This window comes from Stegodyphus dumicola, chromosome 7 (genome assembly GCF_044657685.1).
Source record: "Stegodyphus dumicola isolate Sdum_Otavi_A_Nest chromosome 7, ASM4465768v1".
NCBI classification, from domain to species: Eukaryota; Metazoa; Arthropoda; class Arachnida; order Araneae; family Eresidae; genus Stegodyphus; species Stegodyphus dumicola.
The window spans coordinates 39,382,465-39,396,897 of NC_140774.1; the positions used below are offsets into that span (position 1 = coordinate 39,382,465).

Consider the following 14,433-nt stretch of genomic DNA (forward strand, 5'->3'; position numbering starts at 1 on the left):
GTAATTCACGGTTAAAGGAATAGAAATGAAATCTTTTAGAAACTGCCGAAAAATGCAATAATTCTTATTTTAATTGAGAATATAAACGAAGAGCATTTAAAACGATAAAGTAGATGAAGTACTTTTAACTTTGCTAATTTTTTAAATATAAAAGAGTTAATCTTGAATTAAGATTTTATAATCGTGTTTCATTTCGTTTGATTGCAATGCAAAAACTAAATTTAATGTATGACAATTATGCCAGAAATCGTCTTAAATGATTAAAGAAAGAAATTGAGTTCACAGATAATATAACATTCCATGTGATAAGCTGATGCAAAAAAACCCGCCCGAACAGGGACTCGAACCCTGGACCGTTAGGTTAAAAGCCTAACGCTCTACCGACTGAGCTATCCGGGCTCAAAAACTTTTACTTATTTTTGCATCCACAGCACAGAAGCCTCTTTGTAGGGTATATATTGCTGAAAAACAAAATAAGAATGTTTTACAGTTTATTTATTTATTTAATTAATTTAATTAAATAGTATTCTATGTTATTTGAAATTATTTTTTAATAAATGGTATGATTATTTTCATGTTGTGTAAATGCTATATGAATAAATTTCTGTAGTATAAAATGCTATAAAAATAATTTGTTGTAAGCATTAAAATTATTTTGAAGTATTCATTCGCATTTTTCAAGTAAGCTAGAAATTACGCCTTGTGTCAAAATTGCATAACTATAAGAAATCGAAATGCGCTTAAGGCGCGAAAAGAAATTTGTAATATTTAAATCCGTCTTTACCTATATTTCACAAATTTTATTTTTTGATATAATTTTAATTTATGATATACAATAAGTTAGATTAACGCTTTCATAAATATATAACTGACAAGATGATTTAAAAATTCGAGTCTTCTGAAAGTCTTACGTACATTAATCTTTACTTATAATTACCTAATGATCGAATAAAAAATGTCTCTAGTGTCCTTCAGCGCTAGGCAAATAGCTTATTAATATTAATTTTTGACACATTTGATTCTCCATTATCATTAGTGTTCCAGCTAGTAGTTCGTCTGCTGGACCTTTTCTTAACAGTTCTTTAATTTTTTTTTTTTTTTAATATTCCAATCATGTAATTACTAAAATACATTTTGCTAAATTTAGAACAATATTTGGTATTTCCATCTGCAGTTTTTGTGTTGGAAACTTCGGAACTGTACAACTAATAATTTAACCAAGTCTTTAATTGTATGAAAGGTAATTCAGTCCATTCCCCAATAAGGGATTTAGTCAATTCCAGTTGTCAAACGTTGCTGTTAGAACGATTGGATTGAATGGAATGCAAATAACGATAATTATAAAGTTAACAAATAAAAATAAGAATTAAAAAACTTGATAAAAATATAGTATAGATGTTCAAAATAGTACAAACAAAGCAATATAATAATTTTAAAAAACAAACCTAACAAAGCTCATGAAATACTGAAAGCTATTAGTATCAAAAACGAATACTAGATGGCGCCGCATGTTATTAGTAGAAATAGTCTTGCCGCTAATCGTTGATCGTTCGGAAAAAAAGAAAATTTCGGAGTTTTGTGTAAAACAATTTTATTCCCTCCACTAATTAATAATGTTAACGGCCGGCTTACAGTTTTCAGCCTATAAAAAAGTCGGGAAAATATTTAAGCGCGTATAAAAGCGCGTAGCATGTAAAAGAGTGAAGAAAAAAATAAAACACTAAAATAAGAAAAAATACAATTACCTTGCCAGATTTCTCAGTTATCCACATAAAACGACAAATAATATATCAATAACAATAGCGAGCAAATTTTCAAATAAATCAAATAGTCAATTAAGTTGATCCAGAGAGCCAAGTAGTCAATTTAAAATATAAGAAGTATGAGAAAATCAAAATGAAAGAAATAAACTTTCAGATTTACAAGCACTTCTTTAAAAAAATAAATTCCGAACCTTAAAAACTGAAAATAAAATATGTAGAAAATGGAAAAAAAAAAACTGTCCTATTTTTTTTTTTTTTTTTTTTTTTTTTTGTCACAAGAAACAGTCAGTTTAACCAACAGTAGTAGTACTTAATTTCAAGAGCTGAAACATGATTAGTAGAAATGAAAAACCACTATAATTCAATTAAATCCATATATAAATAATTTAATAATCTAATTTATAAAACAGTTGCTACATAATCATAAGGAGTATGTAACATCATCAACAACATATATCCTGACTCTCACAATAACGAAGTTAGTTTATCTCATACACAATACTTATTTAATCAAAAAAGCCAACTTATATTGGTGTAGATATTTTTAATAAAACTCTGTCGATTTCGACGGCGATCAAATGTATGTCCTTCTTCTTCAGACTAAAAAAAAATTTTTTTGCCTATTCTGTACACATGTGACAGAATTTTTCAGAATCTCATTTTAATACTTAATTCATATAAAAAATAAAAAAAAAAAAAGATGATGAAAGGGGAAAAAAAAAAGCTAAAAAAAATCTGAAAGCTTTCAGATTTTATATTACGCTTAAAGGGGCGTTTTTTTTAAATGTTTTGTGTGTTACCTTTATTTATTAAATATCATGTTTTTCGCACTTAAACCATAAAATTCAATTCAACAGCAATATCGCAAAATAATTTTAAAATGAGCATATCTTATGAATTTTCGACATACAGTCTCGCGCGCTGGAAATAAAAATGTTTTTTCTGTACAACATTGCCATTGCTCGCTTTGAAACCGTTGAGTTTCTTAATCAAAAACTCATAAATGCTTTGCAAAATATGAAATAGATAAAACAAATTCAAAATTTGGGCTTCAGGTGGAGAAGTAAGTTATTCAAAATTTGATGGCTCTAGGTACCATTGTTATACCACAGCGCGAGAAACATACGTACATTTATGCAGATTTCATTATTTAATTAAGTGTAATACAGGGCTCTGATATTTGGTAGCAAGAAAGTGATGGACCGTTTACAGTGAATCAGTGCAAAATGCCAAAATGAAATTAATAGTCCTTCTGGGTAAATTGTCCCTTTGGGCTAAAAACTTATTTTTTTTATATTGTCAGTGCTCTTTTTTGTTGAATTTACGAACTGTTTATAATGTTGACCTTATTAATAACAACAAAAAGTATCGAAAATGTAGATAAATATCAAAATCGTAATAAAAATATTTTTTTACAACTAAATACTTAACAGTTAAACGGAAGGCTAACTGCATTCCACCTGGAAACTATGAAATTCCCTTTCCCAGAAAATCCCTCCTTATTGAGAACCAATATCTAAGTTTCAGGCAGCATATTTCACCGAAAATATCAATTTTGACAGCTGTCAAATGCAATATAACGATATTTTTGCCTGAAATCTGTACATAAGGACAGAATAAAAGACTCTTTTCCTCCAAAAAAATTATAAAACTGTTTTAAAATGAATTCTGAAGAGAATTTTTCGTGGTGTCTGTACGTATCTCGCATAGCTCAAAAACAACTAGCCTCATTACTTTGAAATTTTGTATATAGGACTGCTATAACATGTAGATGTGCACCTCGTATTTTGTTTGTAATCGACCGCATCAAACGCATATAAATATATTTATATATATATATACTCTGTTAACCGGCTCAGTGATCTCAGTTTCTTTACTCTTATATGTTTGTAAATTGTGCATTTTTTTCTTTAAAAATGATTGAATTATGTTGTTATTATCTTCCGGTTAAGGTTTTTATGCCTTTAGGAAATCTGCAAGAAATATTTGTAGAATTATCAACAATTTAAAAGCTGTTTAAGTGCGGTTAAGCCTAATTTTTAAATAACATGGCGGACATGTTTCTTTACATTTGAAACAGCAGAATAGTAGATTTGACCAACTACATTCTTCTCAACTTTTATTGCTCTCATAGAATATATCAACAGTTGTTGAATGTTTCATAGAATGTATCAACAGTTGTTGAATGTTTCATAGAATGTATCAACAGTTGTTGAATGTTTCATAGAATGTATCAACAGTTGAGAAGAATGTATCAACTACATTCTTCTCAATTGTTGATACATTCTATAATACATTTCATTCTACTTTTTCAAATCAGTCAATATTCTTTAAACAGGAATATTCAGGAAAGGGTCCATTTAAACCTGAGGGATCAACAAAAGTGAATATCTTTTGGTTTCCAGTCCTTCAGGATGTGTTAATCTTTAAAAAAAAATTTCATTACAGTAGATAATTAATTAAAATAATGCAATCCTTTCATCCTTTCAGTTTCAAATTTCGAATACAATCTGAGCTTAATAATATACAGTAAAACCCCGCTTAACGCGGGGGTTACTTTCCATGAAAGTAGAGCGTTATACGAAATAGCATTAAACGAGGTCATCTTATCATATAAATTATCGGATTAGGGGAGAATGGGTATAGAATTTAAAAAAAAAAAAAAAAAATATTCAAGTATTTTGTTATTTAAGTTCATTAGATATGTTTCGTATGACAACGCAAAATAAAAACATATTTCTTAGAAATATTGAAATATAACAAATAAATATATAGAAATAAGTAAAATTTAAAGCCAACATTTATATTTTAGATCAGTCACATTTTTCGGCGTTTCTAATTTTCTGTTTTTAGTCCAAAGGGATTTGAATCCCGAAGGACTATTAGTTTCGTTTTGGCATTTTGCGTCGGACGGATAAATGTCGGTTCACTTTTCAAACTGTTGCCATAAAATGTTAGAGTCCTGCATTATATTTGAAGAAATTAAATAATGAAAATCTGCGTAAATGTATGTATATTTCTCACATTGTCATAAAATAACGGTATATAGAGTCATCGAATTTTGAATAACGTAATCCTCCAACGAATATGAGCATGTGGAAGACCAAATTTGAAATTTGAAATTTGTTTTATGATCGATTTCCTATTTTTTAAAACTTTGACGAATTTTTGATTAACAAACTCAAGGATTTCAAAGCGAGCAATGGCAACATTGTGCAGAAAAAACATTTTTATCTCCAGCGCGTGAGTCTCTGTATCGGAAATTCTAAAGATATACATACTTGTTTTAAAACTATTTTGCGATATTGCTGTTGCACTGGATCTTATGGTTTAAGTGCGAGGAACATGATATTTAATAAAGAAAGGTAACACACAAAATGTTAAAAAAACGCCCCTTTGGACGTAATTTAAAATCTGAAACATTTCAGATTTTTTTTTTTTTTTTTTTTTTTTTTTTTTTTTTAAATCAAGAAAGTATCTATTGTCATTTGCATTTTTCTTTTGCAATCCGTAAGAAGTTGTCGATAAGGGGGACAAGGCATCCAAGACATCCCATCTTGCCTTTGAACTCCTATCAATCTCTGCGTTATTTTCAATAAATAAATCCATAATTTCCGTTATGGAAGATGAATATTAACTGATTTTTAAAAATGCCATAGAAAGTTCTTTTAGGTCTTCTTCAGAATAGCTATTTTTAATATTATTGTTTTCTTGATCCGCTAATTCCTTGAGCTCATCACCAGAAAGGCTTTCTCCTGTTTCTTGCAAAATTTCTTTGAGATCTTCCACATTTACTTCATCTAAACCTGTTTGTTTAGCTAATTCCACTATTTCTTTCTTATCAACAACAGAATCTCTAGTGTTTCGTCCTTGTTTGTTAATCGTCCTTGTTTAAATCTGGCAAAATATTTTTCCACACTTCTTTCAAGCATTTTTCCGTTACCTCATTCCAAGAAAAATTTATCTTTTCTATAGCATCCATGGTAATACACTTCCTCCAAAAATATCTTATTGATTGTTAATCATCATCGTCTGTTTTTTCAAACATTTGTCTAAGTGTTCACCGCAGGTAATAAATAAGCTTTAAAATTTGATATAACACCTTGATTCATCGGCTGGATTTAAGCAGTTGTGTTAGGCGGCAAGAAAACCACTTTGGCTGGAATGCATGTTATTAAGTCAGATAAATTCGTTGGGCGATTTGGAGCATTATCCATTAATATTATCACTTTTGGTTCAAGATTTTTGATTTCGCAATAGCATTTAACAGACGAGCAAAAATGTTCAATGAACGAACTCTAGAAAATTTTCATAGCTATCTATGATTTTTCATTAGACTCCTAAATTACACGTAAGGAAAATTTTGATATTCCTTTCATCGCTCTTGGGTTTTTGGAATGATAGACAAGAAATCTCCATTCGCGTTAGGACCCAGGAAAAGTTTTAAGCCATCTTTCGCAGTTTTAAATCCTTTTTTTTTTTTCCTTCACTGGATAGAAATGTATGTTTTGGAATTTTTTTAAAAAATAGGCCCGTTTCATCGACATTAAAAACTAATTCTGGAGGATACTTTACTCGTTCAATTATTGTTCTTAATGTCGCTGGCAATTCATCCGCCGCTTTTATATCTCCACGTGCTGCTTCCTCTGTAATCTGTATGTTATGAAGAATATTTCGATGTTTAAATCTATTAAACCATAGTTTTTGTAGTTGCAGTTGCTAATGACACTATTTTTTCTTTATTCTTGAGAACTGTCCTTATTGTTGAGTTTGACAAGTCCAATGAACACCAATTTGACTCTGATGTTCACCATTTCTAAGCTCTTGCATTTTAGTTTCTAGCAAAATGCTTTTTTTTTTTTTTTTTTTTTTTTTTGGTCGCTTTTTTTTTTTTCGTGTTTCTTATTATCACACATATTAAAAACTAAAAATTATATTTATCACTATATTAATCATTATATTACATAAATTTATGCTTACAATAACAGAAACAAGTGTTTGAAATAATAAAAATACCCTTGTGTAACATTACAGAGAAGAAGTAATACAGATAAATTACTTTCGATTACAGAAAAGACAATACTGCGCGCAGTTTCCAGGGAATCCCATTATTGCAATAAAAAGCGTTAAACAGCAATAGCGTTAAAAGGACCAGCGTTAAGCGGGATCTTACTGTAGTTTTAAAATTAAATATAAAATCTTAAATAAACGTGGTGCCACTGAGTGAGCAATAACGCTGAAAGTCTTCATGGCGGCACAGCTGCTCATTCAGTGATCTCCTGTCTTCTGTAGTTTTAAAATATGCAATCTGAAAATTTCAAATTACAGAAGCTTCATAAAAGAGTTAATTTTTTAAATTTGAAATAAATAAATAATAGAAAAAAATAATACAAATATTTGGCTTCTATTTTTGGGCAAACTTAATACCAGTTCTTCCCAGTTCTTAAAATTATATCTTTACTGAACTAAATCAAACCTAAACTTTAGAATGAAGGAGAACAACTCGGAATTTGTTTCTGCATTTCTTTTTTGAATAAAAAATAGTATAAACAGAAGAGTATTAAAATATTCAAAACGTATATTACAGTTTCAAGAAAATTTAAAAACGTAATAAGCTTGCAACTAATTATTACAATCAAATTTCGTCACAACCATTTTATTTCAAATGCAGATGACAGTACACAAAGATTAGACTTTTTCCTGTCAACTTCTTATATTGTGCAAAAGCGAGTCTTATACGTACATGTAGTATAACACTTGTGAAATATTGCTTGGAAATTCATATAAAATATTTTTTAAATGATTAATTTTATGTTCCATTCTGTTTTATTTATTGAAGTAGCAAGAAATATTTTATCCGTCCTTTATTAACAACACACTTAATCAACCACGGACGTTATTTTTAAAAAAACTGAAGCAAATAACACCTTAAAGACGACGTATTAATAAATCTTATCTTCGACGTATTGATAAATAACGTGTTTTCATTCAAATTCAGATTTAATTTTTATACTTCAAGTTGATAATGGCATTCTATTTTCGCTAACAGTATTTCAGGAAGCGACATATAGCGGATTAACAAGGAAACTCAACTTTTAATAATTGCTTAAAACTAGAGCTGAAACTAAAATTTCATCTTGCTGTAACTTAGTACACGTGATCTCTGTCCCCTATAATACATCATCAATTTCTAAGATATCAAAATTCTAGGAAAGTGACAGCACAGTGTACGAGATAAATGGGCTCTAACCTTCATATGTCAACCATATTAAACCTTACTCTGTACCACCTTACAGTACCTGATTCATTAGTGTGTCGAAACGCAAACTGCGATGAAAAAGAGCTAATAAGGAGACCTGTTTCACGGTCATTTCCACGGTCATTCCCGAGTACAAAAAGCTCAACAAAGACCCGCTTTGTGGACTTCAATCTGCCAGGACCCATCTGTCACGTGACGCTCCTGAACCGATGTGACCTATGGGACATCATTAGGACGCTGTCGAAGGCAAAGAACGTGGTTGACCTTTCATCTCATTCACTTCTCATAATACATAAGATGAGAAATATTCCCGCAAATAAATCAAGTGAGCATCTTTACACGTGCGAGTGCGAGTTCGCCTTACAATGAATCGTCTGTTGTGAATAAGCAAATAATGCCATTAAAAAATGAACGTTGTTCAATAATGTCTTGAACAGACTTGGTGTTTTAATAAAGTAATAACATTTAGTCAGAGGAGAGAGCAATAAAAAATTTTCAAGAAGTCTCTAACTAATTTGGGAAATAAACTCTCTTGTAATATTTCTCTTCAGTGTTTTAAAAATAATATTGAATAATTACTATGTAATAATTAATAATTCATGATAATAATAATTATTTATTAAATTTTCAACATTACTTTATTAGTAAAATTTATTTAATTAAAACTACATCAATAATATTTATTCATGTAAAATTAAAACTGTGAGTATATTTAAGTAACTGTTATTAAGAATTCATTTGTATTTAAAAATATAATTAAATGATATTTATGTAACGTTCATCGATTTTTATCCAAACATTTTATTTTTAAACTATATCTTACAACAAATTGGTTTTTCATTAAGTAACTCCATTTTTACTTGCTTGTACGAAGTAAAAAGGAAGTATTATAATCGCGAAAAATTTCAGGCATCATATTTTAAAGCAAATATCCATTTTCACCGCTATCGAATGCAATTTAACGATGTTTTTGCTTGACATTTGTACGTAAGGACAGAATAAAGGACTCTTTTCAACCAAAAAAGAATTGAAAAACTAATTTAAAATGAATTCTGATGAAATGTTTCGTGACATCTGTGCGTACGTACGTATCTCGCAGAACTCAAAAACGAGTAGCCTCAGAACGTTGAAATTTTGTATATAAAACTCCTATAACATGTAGATGCGCACCTCGTATTTTGGTTGCAATCGGCAACACCAGAAGTATATAAATATATGTATATATCCACTCTGTAACTCGGCTCAGTGATCTGCTTCTTTATTCTTATACGTTTGTAACTTGTGCATTTTTTGCTCTAAAAATGATTGAATTATGTTGTTCGTATCTTTAGGTTAAGGTTTTTATTCCTTTAGTAAATCTGTATGCAATATTTTTAGAATTATCAACAATTTAAAAGTTGTTTAAGTGCCGCTAAGCCTAATAATTTTTGCCATGATGGCCATTGCTTGTTTACATTTGAAACAGCAGAATAATAGATTTTTTTGCCAATCTAGAGAAAGTAAGCTTCGCAATAACAAAGATAACGACTCCTTTTATTATTGCGAATTAAATCATGCTTAATCCATTCTCTAATTTATTTGAGGAAATAAATTTTTAAGATTTACTTCATAATTTTCAATACCGACATTTTAAGTTTTATGCATTTTTGCCTTGTCGCGAAATGAGAACTGAATTAATTGAAAGAGAAATACTGAATCGTTTGCAAAAAACTGTTTTTCTTCTTCTTCTTCTTTTTTTTTTTTTTTTTTTTTTTCCCATATTTTTTTCTAAAACTTTAACGAATTTTTGAGTAACAACTCGACGATTTAAATTCAAGCAATGGCAACACTCTACGAGGGAAAAAAAGATCTTTTTATCTCCAGCGCGCGGAACTGTGTATCGGAAATTCTAAAGATATTCTCATTTTAAAATTATTTTGCGACATTGCTATTGAACTGAATTTTATGGTTTAAGTGCAAAGAACATAATATTTAATAAATAAAGGTAACTCACAAAACGTTAAAAAAGCGCCCCTTTAGACGTAATTTAAAAATCTGAAGCATTTCAGATTTGTTTTTTATTTCTTTTTCTTGGGGGGGGGTTGTTATTCTTTGCTTAATATCTTTTATACATCGTTTTACATTTATTACGGTATTTGAATAGAACATGTGGCAACGATTAGATAATTCTTAAGATGATATAAATTTCGATCATTTTGAGTTACAAAATGCATGAAATGTAACGCTGTTAAGTGAACCTAGGGCCAGAGTGTCGTTATGGTAAACAAATACAGTGAATTTTAAAGAATGCATTTATTCTATTGTGGTTTATGCGCTATCGACGAAGTAGATTTAATTCAATCCAATAAGTTTAAATAAAATGCAAGAAAAAATGCGTATAATTTAATATTCAAGGTACAAGGAAGTCATGTGGTGCACACATCAGATTTTTTTCTTTAGAATTCTAAATTTCTTTTGGAAAATGAACTAAAAATGTTTTCATTGCATATTATAGCCGTGGCATTAGATTTCATTTTACCATTATATAAGAATAAAAATCTGATGTGGACACCACATGACTTTATTGCAGGGCCTATTAAATTATGCACATTTTTGCTTCATTTCATTTAAACGTGTTTCACTTAATTTCATCAGAGATATATTTCTCATTCAATTAATTTAGTCCTCACTTCGCGGCAAGGAAAAAAAAAAACATAAAAGCTCAAAACACCTTCATTAAAAATTGTAAAATACGGAAAAACCTAAAACGACAAATTCAGTTAAAAATCTTTAAAAAAATTTTTTTACAATTAAAATTAGAGTTAAATTAATTAAAATTAGGCAGAAAGACAGAATTTTGGTGCACAAAACTTTTGGCCCCACTGAAAGGACACTGAAATTGGTGTAAAAACTGAATTGATTATGCTACTAAGTTTCAAATGTAAACAATGCGTCGTTAGGCTTAGTAGAACTTGAAAAAAATTAAATTGTTGATAATTCTACAACTATTGCATGCATATTAACTAAGGGCATTGGCTACCTTAACCGGAACATAAAACAATATAATTCTATCACTTTTAAAGCAAAAAAGGCACAATTCACCACCATATAAGAATAAAAATTTAGCTCACCGAGTGGGGTAACAGAGTGGATATATATCCTTCTATTACATACATACATATATATCTTTTTATTATTCGTCAGTTTACAAATTTATAAACATTAAATGTTTTATTCGAAAAACTAACTACTTTTTTCTGTTGTTCCCACAAATATTATAATCTTGTTTAAAAGCTTTAATTGAATGTTTACATCAGTAATCTTTATTTTTTAATGTTTATCAGTGCGTCAATTTATGTTCATGTCTCATATATATACAAATATATGAGCACAGACTTCTATAAATCAGAATATTTTTTTAATAATCTTAAATTCACGAAATGTATTTATAATGTAGTTTAATTTTGCTCTATAATAATGAGAGTTTTGTGAGTGAAATTGATTGCCTTTGTGATTTGAAGTATGGACAAGTTTTTCGCAGTTCGAGTAATAGATGATTTTCCAATTAAATAGACTCATATTAACAGTACATTCAAGAAAAAAATCCATACAACCAAACAAATTCTTCTAAAAAAAATTCCAACCCAAATTAAGCTGAATGTGTTTTTACGACTAAACAACTTGTTGTTGTTATCCCTATAAAAAATATTATTTGAGATTATTATGTGTTCTTATTCATTTTTAACACATAAATCATTTATTACGATTAGAAGAAACTTTAGGTCCGCGTTAGACTTACCATTGTTTATTTTACAGAATTTATAATAGCGCCTTTCTTTTAACAAGTTTATTCACAATACATTCTTTAAGGTAAAATGCTTTATGATTCACTAAAGTAAATTAATATAATTTCTAAAAGAACTACATTTAAACTCTGCATAATTTATATAAAGCAATAGTGTCTCTCCTTAATGTGTGTCCTATTACTGTCACCAAATACTTCAGTACATGAATATATATCAGACGTAAAATAGTTTTCCAGACCGCACAGCAACAAATTCAATGAGTGCTATAAGATTATTTTAAGATCTGTCTAAAAAAATGAAAGAACTTATTAGTGTATCTCTACGTACATTTCAGGATACATAATCGCGCTGAAAACTGCCCCAAAACACGCTGGAGGAGATTTTGAATTTTATTTCAAAGTTCAGTTTTTTTCTAATATTCCTTTATTTACTAATTCAGAAGTCAAACAACAAAAATCAGCGTTAATTTACAAAATTTTCACAAGACTAGTTTCGATAGTTTTACCGAACCATCATCTTCAGCTGCAAAACCGCAAATGAACAAGATAGGAAATAATGTTTAGATAAGATAAGAAAGCCTGGACAAGAATAAGCAAGTGGCGCCATCTGTTGGTGAAACCAGAACTAAAACATAATTTCTCTAAAAGCCGAAGGCAAATTTGGATTGGAATTAGGATCGTTAACTAGAACAGAAAGATTTTCATGAATGTGAAATGCCTCTAGAAAATCCAGTTCTCCAATGGAAGATGTTTTTTGAATAATTTTGGCAGCAAAAAAATTGAAAGTGTGATTTTCGGACCAACAATGTTGAGCAACAGAAGACTTCTGTGTTTCCTTTTTTCTAACATATGCCTCATGTTCTTTGACGCGAAATTTTAAGGCTCTCTTAGTTTGGCCAATGTAAATTAAACCGCACTGGCAAGGAATCCTATAAATACCCCAGGATTTCATTTCTGGAATGGGGTCCTTGAGTATAGAAGTTGGAATTTTATTGATGGGAGAGTAAACAACCCGAAAGTTAAATTTCTGCAAAATATGTGCAACTTTATAGCTAATTGATGGAAAGAAGGGAATGACAACAGAATTTTTATAATCTCCTAAAATAAGAGTGTGGCTTTTAGTGTGTTGAGATGAGAATTTTTTAACTGCTTGATTAATAATGTTGGGTGAAAAGCCCCTGTCAATAGCTATTGCTTTTAAATAATTTAGTTCTTCATCAAGGGCTAGTTTGGAGGAGCAAACTTGAAGAGCACGGAAAACATAGGAATAAAATGAAGCTAACTTTTGTTTAGTCGGATGACATGATTTAAAGTGTGGTGGAAGGCAAACCGATGAAGGTTTACGGTAAACTGTAGTACTGAAGTTGGATGTGTTACGTGTGACCAGAATGTCGAGAAACGGAAAAGAATTGCAAGTCTCAAGTTCAAAAGTGAACTGAATAGCAGGATCAATAGAATTCATTGTTGAAAGAACTCTATTTAAATCATCTTTATTACCTTCAAACAGGGTAAAAGTATCGTCTACGTAGCGGAACCATGCCGGGAAGTTTAAAGTTTCAAACAATTTTGATTCATAATAATGCATGTAGATATCAGCCAGGATGGGACTGAGGGGGCTTCCCATGGCTAATCCCTCAGTTTGCTTGTAATATTTATTTTGGAAAACAAAATGTGTTTGTTTCAAACAGAGTTGAGTGAGAGAAATTAGCTCATCAATTTCGATGCAAGAGAAAAGAAATTCGCGAAGTCTGGTTTCTAGACATCTTAATGCACCCTCCACTGGGACATTGGTGAATAATGATTTTACATCAAAAGAAACCATGAGTAAATTACGAGGAGATATGTTTTTAACCTTTTTTACAAACTCTATTGAATTTTTTATGGTGTAAATGTTATTGTCTAATAGAGTGGAAAATCTAGAAACTAAATATTTAGCTAATGGATACGAGGCAGTACCTAAATTTGATACAATAGGGCGGAAAGGAATACCACTTTTATGAATTTTGGGAAGAGCATATAATCTGGCACAATTCGCAACAGATGGGATAAGCGAATGTTTTAAGTTGCTTGAAATGATTTGCGAAGATTTGATCGCAGTTTTTATTTTGGATAAGTCCGAAGGTGAAGGATCTTTAGGGATCGGATTATATGGTCCTTCGTTTAAGAGTTTAGTGACACCATCGATGTAAGTGTTCTTATCCATGACGACTATCTGGCCACCTTTGTCGGCCTTTGAAATGACAATATCCGGGTTAGAATGAATCTCGCGCATTGTAGCTCTTTCTCTCGCAGTTAGATTTGGTTTCAAAGGTTTATTATTGAATTTCACATTATGAGCGATAAGATGCCTAATCATTTCTTTCTGTGAATCTGAAACTTTACTGAACTTGAAAGCTTTTTCGATAGGAGCCAAAATCTTTGGAATCGAGGGTTTACAGGTTTGTGAGAAGTTAAAATTATATTTTAGAATTCTCTCTTGTTCTTCTGAAAGACTAACATTAGAAATATTAACTATTGGCTTGATGTTTACAATGGGAAGATTTTTTGAACTACTTGAACTGGAAGACTGTAAAAGAAGTTTTTCGAATTTAACTGCAAGGGTGTTTTTATGACGGTTAACTGCATTC

General features: G+C 30.1%; 1 non-coding gene across 1 annotated transcript; it reads right to left on the reverse strand.

The window, feature by feature from the left end:
- Positions 1-326: 326 nt before the first annotated feature.
- On the reverse strand, positions 327-399 carry TRNAK-UUU (transfer RNA lysine (anticodon UUU)). Its single transcript has one exon. It is a non-coding gene; the product is annotated as a tRNA-Lys (tRNA).
- Positions 400-14,433: the final 14,034 nt, after the last annotated feature.